The following is an 18,577-nucleotide window of genomic DNA, read 5'->3' on the forward strand; positions in this document are numbered from 1 at the left end:
GTGCTATTTATTTGAATTATCATTTTCCATCATTATACATATATATAGTTAGGATTTAACTAATACATTAATTTCTGTTATACAAGAAGGTTTTTAAACATCAAAATTGCGTAGTGTACGTGTTTCTGTTGACATCTTAAAGAGAGAAGCTCTGTCTAATTTATCTTGAATGGTTTCGAGTACTTATATTTTTATTATCAAATATTTGAATACACAAATATTATTCTTGTTATTACTAGTATATGAAAGAGACCAAAGAAGTAAATGCAAGTATCTTGAACGTTAACAGTAAGATAGTATAGCGGAAAATCATATTGGTATGATGAGTTATCTTTATATTCTCCTTCCTTCATTTATTTAATTGTTTAGTATAAGTAGTATTCATGAAAATCGTTGAATGACGAAAAACATCGAAGTTCCTTTTAAAGAAAGCTATACATAATTATCGATCTCAACTAACAAATAAATACGAAGGTGACATTATTTACATAGTATATAATCGTCCCATGGGGCCACGACAAATCCTTTCCGGTGCTATATCATCATTCAATACCATATGTTTCTATTTTATCTTATCATGGAAGTATTGTATTTAAAGTAGAGTATTTCACGCACAGGCGTTTGTTGGGTGCCCCCTTTTTTGTGGTTAATTTATTATTGAAACTAAATCGGGATAGGTTGAAAAATGAACAAATATTTCAAATTAGATTAAAAAAAAAGGGTTGTCTACTTAACAAACACATGACTTCTATGTATCGCTTTTCGTTTATGTATTTTGTTTCTGTTTTGAATAATTTTTGTGTTTTTGTTTACAGACAGAGGTTGTTTCAGTACTCTATTAATCTGTAGGTTTTTTGTTTGCTTGGTTGTTGTCAATCTTCCTAAATCACAACATGTTTTTGTCGGGATTTACACATTTAATTAGCATGCACTCATAAATACTGGTTGTTTTTTTTCCTAAACAATATTGAATTTTCTGTTCCGAGTATATTTTGTAAAATTATACATTCGATTCTCTTTATTTAACCACTGCATAAAGAGGAAATCCTTTTTTGAGGTAACATTCTTTGATTATATCACTGTAGGGTTAGTTTCGTCCAGTTACATATTTGTTTTTCGTTCATTTTTTGTGTACATAAATTAGGCTGTTAGATTTCTCGTTTAAATTGCTCGTTTAACATTTGTCATTTTGGGACCTCTTATAGCTGACTATATGCGGTATGGGCTTTGTTCATTGTTGAAGGCCGTAAGGTGACCTATAGTTGTAAACTTATGTGTCATTTGGTCTCTTGTGGAGACTTGTCTCAAAGGCAATCATACCACATCTCCTTTTTTATATCTAAAGTTGTGTCATATTTCTTTTTTTTTGTAAACTGTTTTGTTATAAATCAGGTCGTTAGTTTTCTCATTTGACTTAATGATTGATTCAAATTTTTGATGTCGGGACCTTTTATTGCCGATCCGAAGATACGCTATTAATTTTTCTCATGGTTGAAGGCCGAACCTTTGCCTATGATTGCTTAGATCCATTGAACTGGAGGATGATTAATTGTCTCATTGGCAATCTTACCACATCTTTTTTTATATATACAGCAGCAATATGTTGAAGCTTTCAAGTTAACTAAAAAATCATTTCCTGTACCAAACACAGTCGATATTCTGTCGTCATTGACAAAGCCAATGTACGTTCCTATTAAAAAAACTTAAAGCACTTGGTAACACATTCAATTAAAAACAAACAAGAAATGAGTCTGGAATATTAATTTTACTTCTCTTTACTGAATTTAAATGGTATAGAACTGCACATTCATACTAATATATATAGAAAAATGCACAATTCAAACTTGTTATATACATTTGTTTTAAATAAAGTATACAGAAATAACAATGGATATGTTCCGGACCATATGAGTATTTGGACCATACGCGTATGGTCATGACCATATGCGTATACTCATATGGTCCGACCATACGCGTATGGTCCGACCGTACGCGTATGGTCGGACCATATGAGTATAATACTCGTTTGGTTATTAACGGGCCAGACCATATGAGTATTTGGACCATATAGGTATATATATTTTTTTCAAATTACATTATAAACGTTTCAATAATACAAAAACTTTATCTAAAAAAACAGTGATGGTTTAAAACATGACAATTTTTGTAATTTTATAATAAAAAAAAATTACGTAAAATTTAATATTGATGCCATAGTTAGTTTTCATCGCTAGTTACATTCCTACATTTAGGTTTGGATGACATTCACTTCCACACGGTATCATAGCTTTTTTGCATTTGCAAGAAATTTGTGCACGATCTTTTTCATTTACACATTTTGTTTGCGAGTGAAAAACAAGCCTTTTTACAGCTGCGTTCAGTGATACCGAGGTCTTTGGCAATTCTGATGTCTACGGTGTTTTTAAGAAGCTCTAGATCTCAAATATCGTAAAATGACTGCAATACACCATCTTCACAACACAACTTAAATAAATTAATAGTATGCTACTTTCCAGTGACTTCTTATGTAACAGTTCATTAAGAAATTTTTGGAATTTAATTTTTAAGTCGACATATTGCCATTACTCGTAATAACAAATCGGTAATGACCATCGGTATAAAATGTGTTTACTTTAAATTTGGCAATTAAGTAAAATTAAGTAACTATGTGAAACTTTTTATTATTATTTAGCTCTATCTTTTTATTATAATATAATGATAAAATTACCTTTATGATAGCGTATTTTGAATGAACGGTCATACCATATGAAGAGTTTAGAAGTATGAAAAGTAAACTGTAACAGAGTGTTAATTACCCCGACCATACGCGTATGGTCGGACCATATGAGTATATACCCATATGGTCATGACCATACGCGTATGGTCCAAATACTCATATGGTCCGGAACAGATACATAGCTATAAATCAAATCATTTACACATTCAATGACACAATTAGACTTAACAGCTTTTCCCTTTTCCTCAACTTTGTGTTTACACCGTTACTTTTCAAATACAATTTAAGTTCATGGTCTGTCATATTTGTAAAATCAACAGATGATTTATTATAGATATCTGCTTCTGAAATTTCTTCTAATATTAACCTTCGTTTTACTGACCTAGAGTTTTTAAGGTCATTAGTCCACCAATTGGAACTTTTTTCATAAGCCCTTTTTTCCCTTTCTAAATTATTGGTATGTCCAAATTCAAGACGTTTTCTTGTAACTAGAGCACTAACAGCTGAGTCCCATTTGTTACTTTTTTTCTGGTGAATTTGCTTAACTATATCGTTATTTTTTTCTAATCCTTGTCCAGAAAACATCTTTAATGGTCCAAAATGTGAAGCAAAGAAAGGGACGTGATACACGAGACAATGCATATAAGGAGTGACATTATGCAAATTATACCCTTTTCTACAAAGTTTACCAATGTTCAAAAAATTTTCTAACCATAATTTTGCTTTTTCAAATATAACTTCTCCGCTGTCTGTGGTATCATTAACATACTTATAAAGAGCATAAAAATCTTCCCAAAGTTTGATAACTGAGTGTTTTGAGTTTTCAAAAATAACACCATCTTCAGAAGCTAATTCTGATGGAAGGTGATTCAAAAGCTTGACTTTTTCTGTCCCGGACAAACTCGTCCATTCTATTTCCCCTGCCTTGTTATGCCACATACATGTATGAAAAGAAACCCCACAACTCTATAACAATTCAGTCAATTTTTTCAAATTTATTGGGATTATGCGTCTCATTTTTGAATCATCATCCATTTCAAGTGCGTCGTCAATCAAGTTCCTCAATAAAACATCAGTTATTATGAGCATCAAGTGAAGCTCATCCGGAACATAATGATTGACAGGCAAAGATATTAAAGGCATATGTTTACAACCATAGCTTTTTTTTTAAATTACTGTCTAACATATCTTCAATGTTTCTACCTATGCTAGGATTATGATAATAATCCCAGGGACGAGTTAAATCTGATCGTCCTTCTTTGTTAACTTTGCACCATGGGCAAGCATATTCACCCGTTGCACCACATAATCCTAATAACAGCTGAATAAATTTCATATCGGCGCTGACAAAATATTCAACATTTAGTGTTTTTTCTCCAATATGCCAGTTTCTCTTAGACAAAACACTATTAAATTGATCAAAAATAGGTTTACAACATTTTTTTAAGTTATCATATGTCTCAGAGCATTCTACAATAGCAAATGTTTGTTGCTCTTGAAAAGACAAAGATCCATTTATTGACATATTAGAAATGGAAAAAATTACAAAATTTGAAATTCTACTAACTTTGGTGCCATCGCCCGAAAATTTGATTTTTATATCATTTACATCACTATGTTTAACAGTATGTCTTTCCAACAATTTTTCAATCTCTGAATTCAAATTTATCATGTCACCTGGAACATTTCCCGGTAACCTTTCAATTTCGACCATTTTATTTACTTCATTTTTACATTGAATTAGTAAATAGGAACGTGGCAAATCATCATGAATCATTTTGAACTCATGATATGCTGCATCACTTATGCAAAACCTATCCAGCAAAAACACTAGTTTTTTTAATTTTTTCTTTATCCTCTTCTGACATTGATGTAAAATGTGACACGTCGCTTTTCTCCTTTTCTTGAAGACGGATAGAAATATTTTCGCCCTTTTTGCTGGTCATTGTTAATGACTTTGGTGTAAGACCAAACGTTTCGGCAAACCACAAGGCTCTCTGTGCCTCAGTTTCAAGCTTTTTTAATGTTCTCTGTCGTGTTTTTGGCTTTAAAGTATCTATATCTATATCCTTCTCAGTCTGTACGTTTGGCAACTGAGATTCAAGCTTTTGAATATAATTAGCTAGGTAAGAATTCTTTTCCTGAAGAGCATATATGTCCAAGTTTTGTTCGCTTATGATATTTGCCATCTCATTCTCTTTGCTTAGTTTTTCGCTTAGGACTCTGCACTTCTTTTTAGCTCAATTTTCTTCTCGTCTAATTTACAAAGTTTTATTTCATAACACCTAACATCTAGCAGTTCTGACTTAAAAATCGAAACAACTTTACACTTTGATAATAAATTAATTCTTTGTCTTCCTTTAACTGAACCTATTTCTGCTAAAATTTTGTAACTTAAAAATCTTAATCTTTTGTTCAATCTTTCACTTTCAATAAACTGAACAAAATCGATTTGACTATTTAGTATTTCCACATAGGAAAAAGAGTATTTGTCAGCAGTTTCATTTAGCTGTTTCAAAAATCTATAAGTAAATTGTATACTAATAGCTACTTCTGTTTCATTTACTGCTGATTTGTTTGTAAATGTTGGATTTTCAGCTACTTTGATATTATCTTTGAACTTAAGATCATTCAATGGTGAAAAATAATCAGACATAATGACATAAAAATTGAAAAAATATGAAAAAAAAGTTATGTACAAATAATATATATATCAAATGTTTTAAATACTACACATGCCTTTAATATTATATACCACGCACTATTTACGTGTATATGTATTAACCAAAATGAGTGTCAAATAATATAACTGATAAAAATTCATTAAGACTTTTTAAGTTTGTGAGTTTTTTTCGAATGGAAAGCACCTATTTAGTTTAAGCTACAGAAAACAACACCCGTCGATGACGTTATTCTTAGTCTTTCTACTAAATTTCTCTGTTTCTTAAGAACACCATTTACGGGCACAAAATCATCTTTGTTTCGTATTGCATGTGATATTCTTACGGGGAACTTATGTCCAATGCCAACGCCGTTATTTCTAAAAATTTGATCCCAATGCTCTCTCAAGTTGAGTTTTCCAAAATCGTCTTTCATTGCCAATATTTCACCCGTTGTCCCAAATACAAATCTATACAATTCTGAAGGGAATGTAACTGAAAACACGCCATTACGGGAATTAAGTCTCTTTCTGATCCCTTCTGCCAGCAATTTCGAGTAAAAGTCTATCGATTCCTCTGTAACTGTTGGTTTGTTTAATTCCTCAATCACTTCTTTTGGTAGATGTTGAATTGGTTCCCAGGTACACTCATCAAAACCATATCCCTGCCATTTAACAAGATAGAGTGGTCCCTACAACATAATGACTTCAATAATGAATCAAATCAAAATCTTGCGGTATTTAAATGTTTACCCCCTCCCCCCCCCAAAAAAAAAAAAATCCAACCCTACGCTCCCTTTATACCCTTTTTATACATCTACGTTCAACATGATTACCTACATTAAAAAGTCAAAAAGTTTGATAAATGCAATGAAAAACCACAGGACCGTTTAAATGACAATATTTAACCCCCCTTCCATCCCGATAACTGAAGTTAAACAAAAATCGTTAGATTTCTTTGAAAATATAACAAGCAAACGATTAAGATACATAGCACACACATCATAGTAAACTTTTAAGAAATAGTAATTTATAAAAGCATTATCAATCTTAATATCAAAGCAATTTCATCTTATTTTGCATCTTACAGTAATTCTACCGGGGACAAACAGAATAAAAAGGAGTATTTGACAAAGGGGTATCTTGAACAAGGGGTTATTCAAAGTTGTTTTAATCAGATCATCAAACTCGAGGACTTTCGTGTAACTTATGAATATGCTTTTTTGCATTGTACTTCATTTTTTAACGTGACACGAAAGTTATTTTTTTATCCTTTATAAGAAATAACGAATTTTTCGACACGCAGTATAAGTTAAAAAGTAAAACAACTTTAATATAGAGTCAGGGATTTGTATAGTAAGTTAAAAATTAAAGAAATCTGAAACTTCATCAACAAATAAAAAAAAGACTCACCGTGGTAAAAATAGAAATATTCAATTTCTGGAAATGAAGGAATAGTCTCGCCAAAAGAGGTTACTTAGCTGCCACAAATATTCATGAGAGCCTGAGCTTTAATTTACTGATATCTATGTCTTATTTAAGGTAGTAAATTATGTAAATTTTATGTTCCTAGAGGACAGGAAATATTAAATTTAATCCATAGGTATTTATGATTTTACGTTTTACCTACATCCAATAAAATTCAGCATGGAGTATACATCTGGCATTATACAATGTCATTTTCGAATACATGTGAACTACCCCTATTAAAAAAAAATCTAAATTGACAGCAAATGTACGTACATCTTGTCATTTTTATGATACATCTTTTTGTAGCTTAATTCTTTTTCTTTTTTAAACGACCTTTAACCAGATAATTTGACAATACTTAGAAACATTTGCAATTTAATTTGCATTTTTAAAGTTTAAACATTAGGGGATAATTTAACAAAAAAGACACAATAAAAATTGAGGCCCTCAACATTTAATTGGCAGTACACTATTTTTCATATGAAAACCAGGATTTACATTATAATTCATTCATTGTCTAAACTTTTCCGAAATAATGTTTTTTTTTTTATATACCTTACATTATCTAATTAATACTCCTGCTTTATGTTGAAAGGATAATGTATATTGGTTGAATTTTCCATATAACTTAATTAGAAAGAAATATACAGGGATAGATCAGTTTGCCTCCAGTTTTCAAAGGTTTCTTATTTTGAACTGGTTTAAATGAAAAACACCGAAAAAATTTTGTTTGGACTATTTTAAAATCAACTTCTATAGATGCGGTTTGAGTGAGATTTCTTACAAAAAAGAAATGTATACGTAATCAAGGGGGAATCGATCAACAGATTTACATACATTATAAATATAGGGTATATATAATAACATACTCGTACCTCTTTTGAACCATTTTTAACAGAAATTATTCTTTCTACATCGTAAAGGGCTGGCAAAACTTTTCTTTTTTTAATTATTTCTTTTCTGTCGGCAATTTCTCCATCATTCATCTGTTTATAGTCTAAGCGGGGTTTCTTCCTTAAATCCATTGCGTCCGAAATTATCGTATAACTGCTAATATTATTAATTACGATAAAGGCATAACGGCAAAGTGACATCTATTGGCGGGGTGTTCGTTGATGGGAGTTATCTTTTCTTATCTACTGATCACCAGACGATAAGAACAAGATGGGAACCAGTATAGAAAAGTTTCACGAGTTATCTCGCCTTGAAATGTCCGTTATTCTTGTACATGTCTAACGAATACAAAAATGCCTCTTATACGTTATCAAATCGAATGTCATATAAAAAAGGACGGGCCCATGAACTCGTTTTCAAGTTAAATTAGTTTCAATGATAAAAATCAGTCGAAAAATGCATCTTTTCCCGATATGTCACAGTTTTACGTTGCGAAAATAACAGTTTACGTTAGCAACATCATTACCTCCCCTGTAACGGTAAGCACTTACACTTATTAATTGAATGTTTTGTATATGTATATATATGTTTTATTCCGGATTTTGTATTATAATGCTTTACTTTAGGTATCTTTCGATCCTGTAATGTTATATTTGTAGTAAAAAAATATGCTATATTTCTAGATCATTGGGTGGTATATAACACTATGCCTTGATCGAAATAATTGCAATTATTGAATATATATATGGTAAAGTTGATAATTATAAAATCAAAGTATGTATTGTTGTTAGACTTTCATATGTACATGCTTTGGCTTTAGGGATGTTCAAGTTTATGACAATTGCTTTTTTATTCAGTCACAGGTGGTCATCGTGTTGTGGCCAGTGGCTTTGAGCTAAATACCTATCCTAAAGAATGCTTTCTAAATTAAAGTCACGTTTGAAGTTGTATAAAAAGAACTGTCCCTAACACGACAGTTCAGATGGCAATGCTGTTAAACAAATTTTTTTACACACATTATAAACACTAGACTTATTGAATGGGCAAACACGTATGCTGCAATGACTGATGCTCAATTTTGATTTCGAAACGGACTTTCCATGCACTGTTGATGCCATTTTTGCTCTAAATGTATTATTTCAAAAACACTGTCAGAAAAGAAGACACTGTTTGCGTTTTTCTTGATTATACAAAAGCTTTTGACACTAATGTGTGTTACAATAAATTGTCTTTAAACAAACTTTTCTAAAATATAGTGTTGGTTTATTGCTAGGGGAGGTAATACAGAAACACATCACACAGTTGATATGATATGTAAGGCTTGCTTTTTATGTTTCCTTGATAGAAAATAGCTTCTCAGTAAAATATCTATGAATCCAGTAGTTCAAAGTGTTGAAGTTGAAATCATTCCTTTGAAGTTTTACGGACTTGGTCGTTAGTTGTAATTCCCTTTTCATGAATGCAACCGACAGAATTAGGCTTAACGACTTATTTGACGGAATTGTATTTGCATGAGCAACACGATGGGTGCAACATTTCGAGTGAAGCAGGATCTGCTTATCCTTTCAAAACACTTGAGATCACCACTGGTCTTTTGGCTAGGTCTTTGCTGCTTAATCTCTATATTTCTATGTTGTGTTTTTCATACTCAGTCTATGGAAGAAGCGTATCGATAAAAACTTTTTATGTTGGCCACCCATGCGGAAAATGTTGTTATCAGCAACAAAAACATAAGAAAATACTAACTTTAAAACTTATTGTTCAAATATAAACAACAATTGAGTCTAAATATACAGTCTATGGAAGGTGCGATACGATAAAAACTTTTCTTATATCAATGAGCGATATTGTCTTATATCAACGAGTTGCATTGTGGGATATCTCAGACGAATGTTTACATTTTTATGAAGGAACGAAGATTTCTCGGTATAAAGTAATGATTCTTTTCTTAACACAGGATGACATTTAACACGACATACGTCTGCTGTATAATTTACATGAATTATTTTATGTAATAACAAGCAAGGTGTATTTAAACGAGAAAATTAAATTGTTGAATAAATGAAACATAATTGCACGATTTATCATTTGTAGGTGAACACATTCAATAAAAATCATGTAGCAAATTCAGTGGAATGCAATTGAAATGAATTCAATTGTTTACTAAGCCAAAATCACCTATAAGTCAAAGTTACTGCTATATTGTCTAATATCAATGCGATGTTTGTCTTATATCATAGCGATACTTTTTTAATATCAAAAATTTTTGAATGCGATACTTTTCTAATATAACTGCTATAGTTTTCTAATATAAAACGAATACGAGGAAATGTCACAAGGAATGTCAAGAAAACCTCAAATATAATTCACAATCTTAGTTCATGACCGGCTTAATGTTTTATGATCAATATCACTAAAATTTCGTTTCTGCAACAAAATTAACGCTTACATGGACTTATCTTTTCGAAAATGTTGCTTGACCCTACTGTTAGTTGAAAGTGTTAACAACCTGTTCAGTCTATTGTTTTGTAATCACATGCTTTAACCCACAATTTCTATTTGAAGTGATGATGCAATGGCGGAATTTGAATGCGGTTGTAAATAGTATACCGACCTATCAGATTCTTATATAGGTCCAGTGGCGGATCCGGAGGGGGGTCCGGGGGTTTGAAACCCCATTTTTGGTCGATCAATTCATTTGAATGGGGACATATGATTGAACTCTCTTTATTCTTGGTTTGAAACCCCCCTTTTAGAAACGGCTGAATCCGCCCTTGAGGTCACACTCATATAGCCTATCCACATGGGTAATATCGAAATAAAAAAAAATATCATTACTTAAAAGAAAAAAAACATTCATTCAAACAATCTTATCCAATACAGCTCCAAATAACAATGAATATCCACATGGTAAAATAAATATTCCAAACAAATTAAAATGTACAAATGCTGATGTCCCGAACTTTGAAGATACCAACTGAGTAGCCTCAGACTATAGATTGAACAACTTCAGATCGAACGAAAATCAAAAATCTTGTGAAACAGAAAATGTATTTATTATCAACATGGACGCTTATTTACGGATTTAGCTATACTTTTTGGACCTTTTGGATTATAGCTCTCCATCTTTTATATAAGCTTTGGATTTCAAATATTTTGACAACGAGCATCACTGAAGACACTGCATTGTCGAAATGCGCATCTGGTGCATGAAAATTAGGACCGTTAATGTTATTACTACCACTGGGTCAATGTTTCTGCTGGTGGACTGTTAGTTGCCGGGGGTATCACCAGCTCAGTAGCCACGAAGTACTGGCATGTAAATACGGATTTTTTTGTGTTATTTAAACTTTCTGTAACAAATTTTTAGAAATTATGATAAATTATGGAATGTATCTCCCTCATGCAAAGCTCTGATTCCTTTCACGGATTTGACTATACTTTTTGGATTATAGATCCTCATCTTTTATATAAGCTTTGGATTTCAAATATTTTGGCTACGAGCATCGCTGAGAGACATGTTTTGTCGAAATGCGCATCTGGTGCAGGAAAATTGGTACCTTTAATGTTTTTACATCGCGACCACCGCGAGAACATTCCGCTGTATTGTTGCCAGAGATTTGACCTTAGTGTTTGACTAGTAACCGATCGTATAAATACGCTAACATTTCTTAGTGCAAAATAACAATCTGTATCGCTTGTTATAAATTCATTTCTACAATGAATACTAAAAACAAATGTTTAGAAAACAAATAAATAAAATGTAAATGTCTGTTGAAGTTACAAATAAACTCATCATAGATACTAGGACTACATTTTGTATATACGCCAAACGCGCGTTTCGTCTACAAAAGACTCATCAGTGACGCTCGAATCCAAATGTGTGTACATCTTTTCTATATTTAAGAAATAATTCAGGGAAGCCATAGATTGTTGGAAATTTACACATGGATTGGGCCGTATAGTATAGTATAGTAAGTATAGATCTATCGAGAATTTTGTCACAGTGTTGTTTACAAAGCGAAAGAAGCACGTCATACTAGAATTATAAATTAGATCTTTCAGTGCTGTTTATTTGGTATTTTTATTGACGTAATCGTTCTTGTACCATCATAACTGTCGTTATCGTTAAAGCTTTAGAAGTGTGCTAGTTTATATTGCACTGTACAAAAGATTCAGCACCCAAATGACGTTTTTGGAGGTCTGGAAAGCAGTTATTTATAAGGGGGCATTTTAAAGATTTATAGATATAAGAAGATGGTGCATGATTTCGAATGAGACAACTTTCCACAAAGTATAATGATTTGTTTCAAGTAAACAATTATAGATCAAAGTAGGGCCTTAAACACGGAGCCTTGGCTCATAGCGAACACCATACTATATAGGAACAAAAAAAAATTACTAGTGTTAAACCATTCAAACAGGAAAACCAACGGTATAACTTGTATAAAAAAAGGAGATTCAAAAGTATAGGCCAGATTTTGTCGAAACAATCTGAACGAGAACAGTATGATTCATCTTTGTCACAAGTTAGTTTCATTGTTATCAATAAAGAAAGTCTTACATGCGTGCATTACGAGCATATCATATATATATTATTTCGGTGCGTTCATTATAAAATTGCTAAAAAAGAATGTTATATAGTATGTGAACAATAATTAGATACTTAGCTATTTTATTACGACATTGTTTATTAAACCCCATCGTAACTGGCATTTTTATATTTGAAAATGGTGGATTGAACCTGGTTTTATAGCGCTAAACCTCTCACGTGTATGACAGTCTCATCAAATTCTGTCATATTTACAACGTTACTTTAACAAAACTGACATAATGGGTCAAATTGTAAAAATATGGGTACAGCAGTCAAATATTAATACTAATAAATACTAATATTGATATAACAAAAACATCGCTATGATATTTTAAAAGTATTGCATTGATATTTTAAAAGTATCGCATGGCGTATTTATGTATATAAGAAAAACACAGCACTTCAAATTTTACACGGACATAAACTTTAGCTTCTAGCTAACTTCTGACTGTATATTTAGACTCAATTGTTGTTTATATTTGAATAATAATTTTAAAACTTAGTATTTTCTTAATTTTTTGTTGCCAAAAACAACATTTTCCGCATGAAATGTCTGCATGTTTACAATTGATATTAGACAATATCGCTCATTGATATAAGAAAAGTTTTTATCGTATCGCACCTTCCATAGACTGATATACATTGAGAAGTTAGTAAGAAGGTAAAGTTTATGTCCGTGTAAAATTTGAAGTGCTGTGTTTTTCTTATATACATTAATAAACAATGCGATAATTTTAAAATATCAATGCGATACTTTTAAAATATCATAGCAGTGTTTTTCTTATATCAATATTAGTACCGATTAGTATTTATATTATAATGTTGTACCCATATTTTGACAATTCTACCTATTATGTCTGTTTTGTTCACGCATCGTTGCAAATATGACAGAATTTGGTGAGAATGTCATACACGTAAGATGTTAAGCGCTATAAAACCAGGTTCAATCCACCATTTTCAAAACTTGAAAATGCCAGTACTGAGTCAGAAATATGACAGTTGTTATCTATTCGTTTGGTGTTTTATCATTTGATTTTACCATTTGCTAAGGGACTTTCTGTTTTGAATTTTCCTCTGAGTTTAGTATTTTTTTGTGATTTTACTTCTAGTATTGTATGTAAATAAACAGTTTTAAGACCATTGCTTAAATTCAAATTTTTTTTGGTAACATTTTACAAATTTCTCAATTAGTTTTGGAAGCAAACCTAATCAAATAAGGGTTTAATAAACAATGCCGTAATCAAATAGCTACGTATCAAAATGATTGTTTACATATAAAACATTTAGCAAATTTATAATGAACGCACCGAAATAATATATATCCGATATGCTCGCAGAGCACGCATGGAAGACTTTCATTGGATAACAATGAAACTAACTTGTGACAAAGATGAATCATACTGTCCTCGTTCAGATTGATGCGACAAAATCTGACCTGTACTTTTGAATCTCCTTATTTTTACAAATAATACCGTTGGTTTTCCTCTTTGAATGGTTTAACACTAGCAATGTTCTTGTTCCTATATAGCGTGGTGTTCGCTGTGAGCCAAGGCTCCGTCTTTAAGGACCTACTTTGATCTATAATGGTTTACTTTAAACAAATTATTACTTTGATGGAAAGTTGTCTCATTCGAACTCATGCCCCATCTTCTTATATCTATAAATCTTTAAAATTTCCCCTTATAAATAAATGCTTTCCAGTTCTCCAACTAAACGATCTAAATGTATGAATATAGAAAAGATATATACACATTTCTAACATCAAAAGACATTTACATCTTATTTATTTGTGTTCTAAACTTTTTTTTTGTACTCATTGAAGAAATGAATTTATAACAAGCGATACGGATTGTTATTTTGCACTAAGAAAAGTTTGCGTATTCATACGATATGTTACTAGCCAAAAACGAAAGTCAAATCTCTGTGGAAACAATGCATCGGAATACCCTTATGGTCATCGCGATGTAAAAGAGCGTCCACGCGGCGAGCTGATTATGTTCATAGATATATCGATTTAACAACCGGAAAAGTATTTGATATCCAAAAAAGAACTGTTTTCCTTCTCATTATCTTTTTCTATGTTAATAATAAATACATTTTCTGTTTGACAAGATTTTTGATTTTCGTTGTATCTGAAGTTGTCCAATTAATAGTCTGAGGCTACTCAGCTGGTATCTTCAAAGTTCGGGGTATCAGCATTTGTACATTTTAATTTGTTTGGATTATTGATTTTACCATTTGACTATTTATTGTAATTTGAAGCTGTATTGGATTGGATTGTTTGAATGTATGTTTCTTTTAAGTAATGATATTTTTTGTCTATTTCGATTTTACAAGGTGGATAGGCTATAGCAGTGTGACCAGTATATTATAATCTATTCCGCGATTGCATCATAACTTCAAATGGAATTATAAAAAATAAGATGTGGTACGATTGCCAATGAGACAACTGTTCACAAGAGACCAAAATAACACACACATTAACAACTATAGGTCACCGTATGGCCTTCAACAATAAGCAAAGCCCATTCCGCATAGTCAGCTAAAAAAGGCCCGATAAGACAATCTGTAATGCGGGAAAAGTTCTGTAATGCGGGAAAAGGGGGAAGAATCACTGCTCTGTTAGGTTGTCTCCCCTTTCCCTCCAAAACGTTCATAACACTTGAATGTCGGGGGACTGACATCTTTCACTTGGGACTTTTCTGACTCGCTATTGTGTATACGGAGATTCTCGCTTCTCTCGTGAAAATCAGGGGAATAGACTAGCTCACTCATTTCAGGTCTAGGTTATACCTTCAGCTGTCGTGTCCCTCATCTCGGACACTTTCTCCTTTCGAGGCCTGTCTCTGGTGAATAAAATACAATGATGTTTCAATTATTTATTCCAAACAGCTATCTACATTTAAGTGTGATATGTGATCTGTGATCTAAATAGTAAACTTTGTTTTAACTTATTTCTGTTAATGAAAATATTTTATAAATTTAAGTTAAATTTTAAATACGAAACTAAGTTATTAAATCAGAAGCTAAATTCTTACTTTTGAAATACAATTTGAAATAGTTTATACTTTAATAATTTACATACCTGGTGAATAAAATACAATGATGTTTCAATTATTTATTCCAAACAGCTATCTACATTTAAGTGTGATATGTGATGTTGGGAAGTTGCGGTCTTCCCTTTTTAACCCCAACATCACGTGCTGATTGGAATTATTTTATTCACCTATGAAATTTAAGCGTCAATTTTGAATTTTATAAAGTTACTTTTTATTGGTCAACTATTCTCTTTTTATGTTATAGATTTATATGATTAATATATATTTTATTTAGTTACATAAAAGCAATTAAAGGATTATCAAAATCTTTACTTACTTTACAGAATTATTAAGTGGACAATAGAAACACTTTAAGGGTTATTTTCCTACGGCAAATTACAAACATTTTTATTCTTTTAAAAGATGACAGTTTATTTAATTTGTTTCTCAACGTCAGATTAATAGCTTTGATCAAAAGAACTCTAGAAATGAGATTAACTATATTATTAAAAAAAGACGAAACTATTTATAACTTAATCTTACGTCACATACTTTGCCTTGGAGCTTTAGCAATACGATTTTATTCAATTTTATTTATTTATTAGTTTATTTGTCTAAGTTTACTTTATTTTATTTTCCTTTTCCAACATACAATTTTCCATCATTATATATCCCTGTTGTTCGAAAAAAATTGCTCCCGCAATTTTATTTATGAGTTTATTTAGCATTATCAATTTTTTATCCATTTTATTGTTTCAAGTAAATGTTGATTTACATACTTATATTTCAAAGCGCTATTCACATAGGACAAGATTTTTCAAAGCTTATCATTTTGATGATGGTCCTATTTATTTTTCTTTCAACGGTGTTGATTTATTTACAAGGCATAATGGCGTTCGTTCTTTGTTCATTTTATTCATTTTTCATATTTAAGCAGTTTTTATCCTCTATGTATTTAATCAAATTACTAGGTGATAAGCCCACATTCTTGATAGTTTGCTCGAACTCCAAATCTACCTCGGTGTCATACCCATTTTTCGGCGTATGCCCCTTTTTCTTTGGTAGTTTGCTCCGACTCCAAATTCTATCGTGAGTCATACCCTCAAAGTACATGACTTAAATACTCTTTCTCAAATACTACTATACTGCTTTAGTTCTTATTTTAGACAAGTTTTAAACAAAGTGTATAATTACTCTACAACATTTTGATTACCTAGTAAGTTTTTCAATTTATATCAAAATTAATCTTGAAGAGACTATTTATGTTACTTTAGTCACGTTTTTATATGGATGGCGAATCTATACATAGCACTAATTTTAAGGGTGTCATGAATACCCAAAAATTCTTACGACTTAAACAACCTTTATTCCTCTTAAAGGGAAATTTACATATCAATTTTAACTCAACATTAAATTAATCGCTGTGCAGCACACAATGCCAACTTTCACATTTATTTTACTTTTCTATACAGATGTTAAATTTATGTACTTTTTATCTTTTGTAAGTTAAAATTTGAGGCATTATTTTATGGTTCTCATCTAAACAAAGGCATTTCTTTTAATCCTTCATAGTTTAATGAATATTAACCGCCTGAACTTTAGCTTCCAAATAATATTACATTTTAAATTCATTAATGTTCTATTTCATATTTTCATGAACGAATCTTGTTCTTCATTATTTTTCAACGACCATTTACATTATTTGCCTTCCTTGTTTTCTTTCAAATTGATTTGTTTTCTCAACACATTTATTCATTTCATTTATTTTTATTTACTTTTATTTTTCATCATTACTATTTTTATAGCGTTTTTCTAACCGCTGTTCAGTCCTCACTTATACAAAGGATTTTGCAAATCAACGTTTGCCCATTAAGTAAAAGGAATTTCGACTTCACCTTTTTTATGAATATGTTATAAGCCTATTTTTAAAACCGTTTTCGCTTATTTTACGTTAACTCACATATTATATGATCATTTTCCATTAGTTAAACTTACTTATTCTTTTTAAAGAATTTGAATTATTTTTAATTTAGCAAATCTTTTTTTAACAAATCACACATACCAATACTCACACAATATTTACACATATATATACATTATCAATTCACACAATATTTTGAAAACATAATCACTATGGTCCGATAATTTCGTTTTTAGTCCAGTTTCTGTATTGTTCCGATTTTTCTTTATGTCTTCTCCGCAAATTTGAATAACGATAGGTTCCGAAATGCTAATCACATACAACAGGTATAATGTTCCAGGTTCAAACTTAAGGAAATTTCCAATTTTTCGGTATATAACACATTTTCAGGTCCGAATTCTTTTGTAAAGTTTCACTTTAGACTGGTTCTTTGAAATATTAGTTCACCAAACGCCGGTTTTTGAGTTTTGAGGTACCAAGGATCTTTCCTCTTGCTCCACCATCTGTAATGCAGGAAAAGTTCTGTAATGCGGGAAAAGGGGGAAGAATCGCTGCACTGTCGGGTTGTCTCCCCTTTCCCTCCAAAACGTTAGTTACACTTAAATGTCGGGGGACTGGCATCATTTACTGGGGACTATTCTCGCTCATATTCAGGTCTATGTAATACCTTCTGCTGTCGTGTCCCTCATCTCGGACACTTTCTCCTTTCGAGGCCTGGCGCTGGTGAATAAAATACAATGATACATAAATTGTTTTATTACTTAATATTTTTTTTATTGTGTATGCATAAGCTAACTATTTCTATTGTCGTTTCATATTCCTGAGTATCCTGCATGGTGACTGGTCCGGGACTACAGCCCCGAAAATTAATCAGCTTAGAGAAAACTAGAAGCATTTGAAGGGAAATAAAGATACATAGTGACAGTAATATAACCTCAAATCTACATGACTCTAAGAAAATTGACAGAAATAGAAAAAAACTGTGTAAAATAGTGTATATAGAACGATAAGTTACAAATCAGTGGATTTATTCGAGTCGGAACAAACAGCCAGCGAACCAAGATGACAGACAACCAAGAAACATTGAACTATAATGGCAATTAATTATTATCTCATATAAAACACATATTGTTCTACTAAGTAATCATTATTAATTTTTAGGGACAAACATTTTGAAACAAAGGGGTAATATAATGATGCAAAAATGCGTGATACTTAAAGATAAGATTTATAAATAAATTACAAGTAAAGCGTTGGTGAATAA

The sequence above is a fragment of the Mytilus trossulus genome, chromosome 6 (assembly GCF_036588685.1).
Source record: "Mytilus trossulus isolate FHL-02 chromosome 6, PNRI_Mtr1.1.1.hap1, whole genome shotgun sequence".
Taxonomy (NCBI): Eukaryota; Metazoa; Mollusca; class Bivalvia; order Mytilida; family Mytilidae; genus Mytilus; species Mytilus trossulus.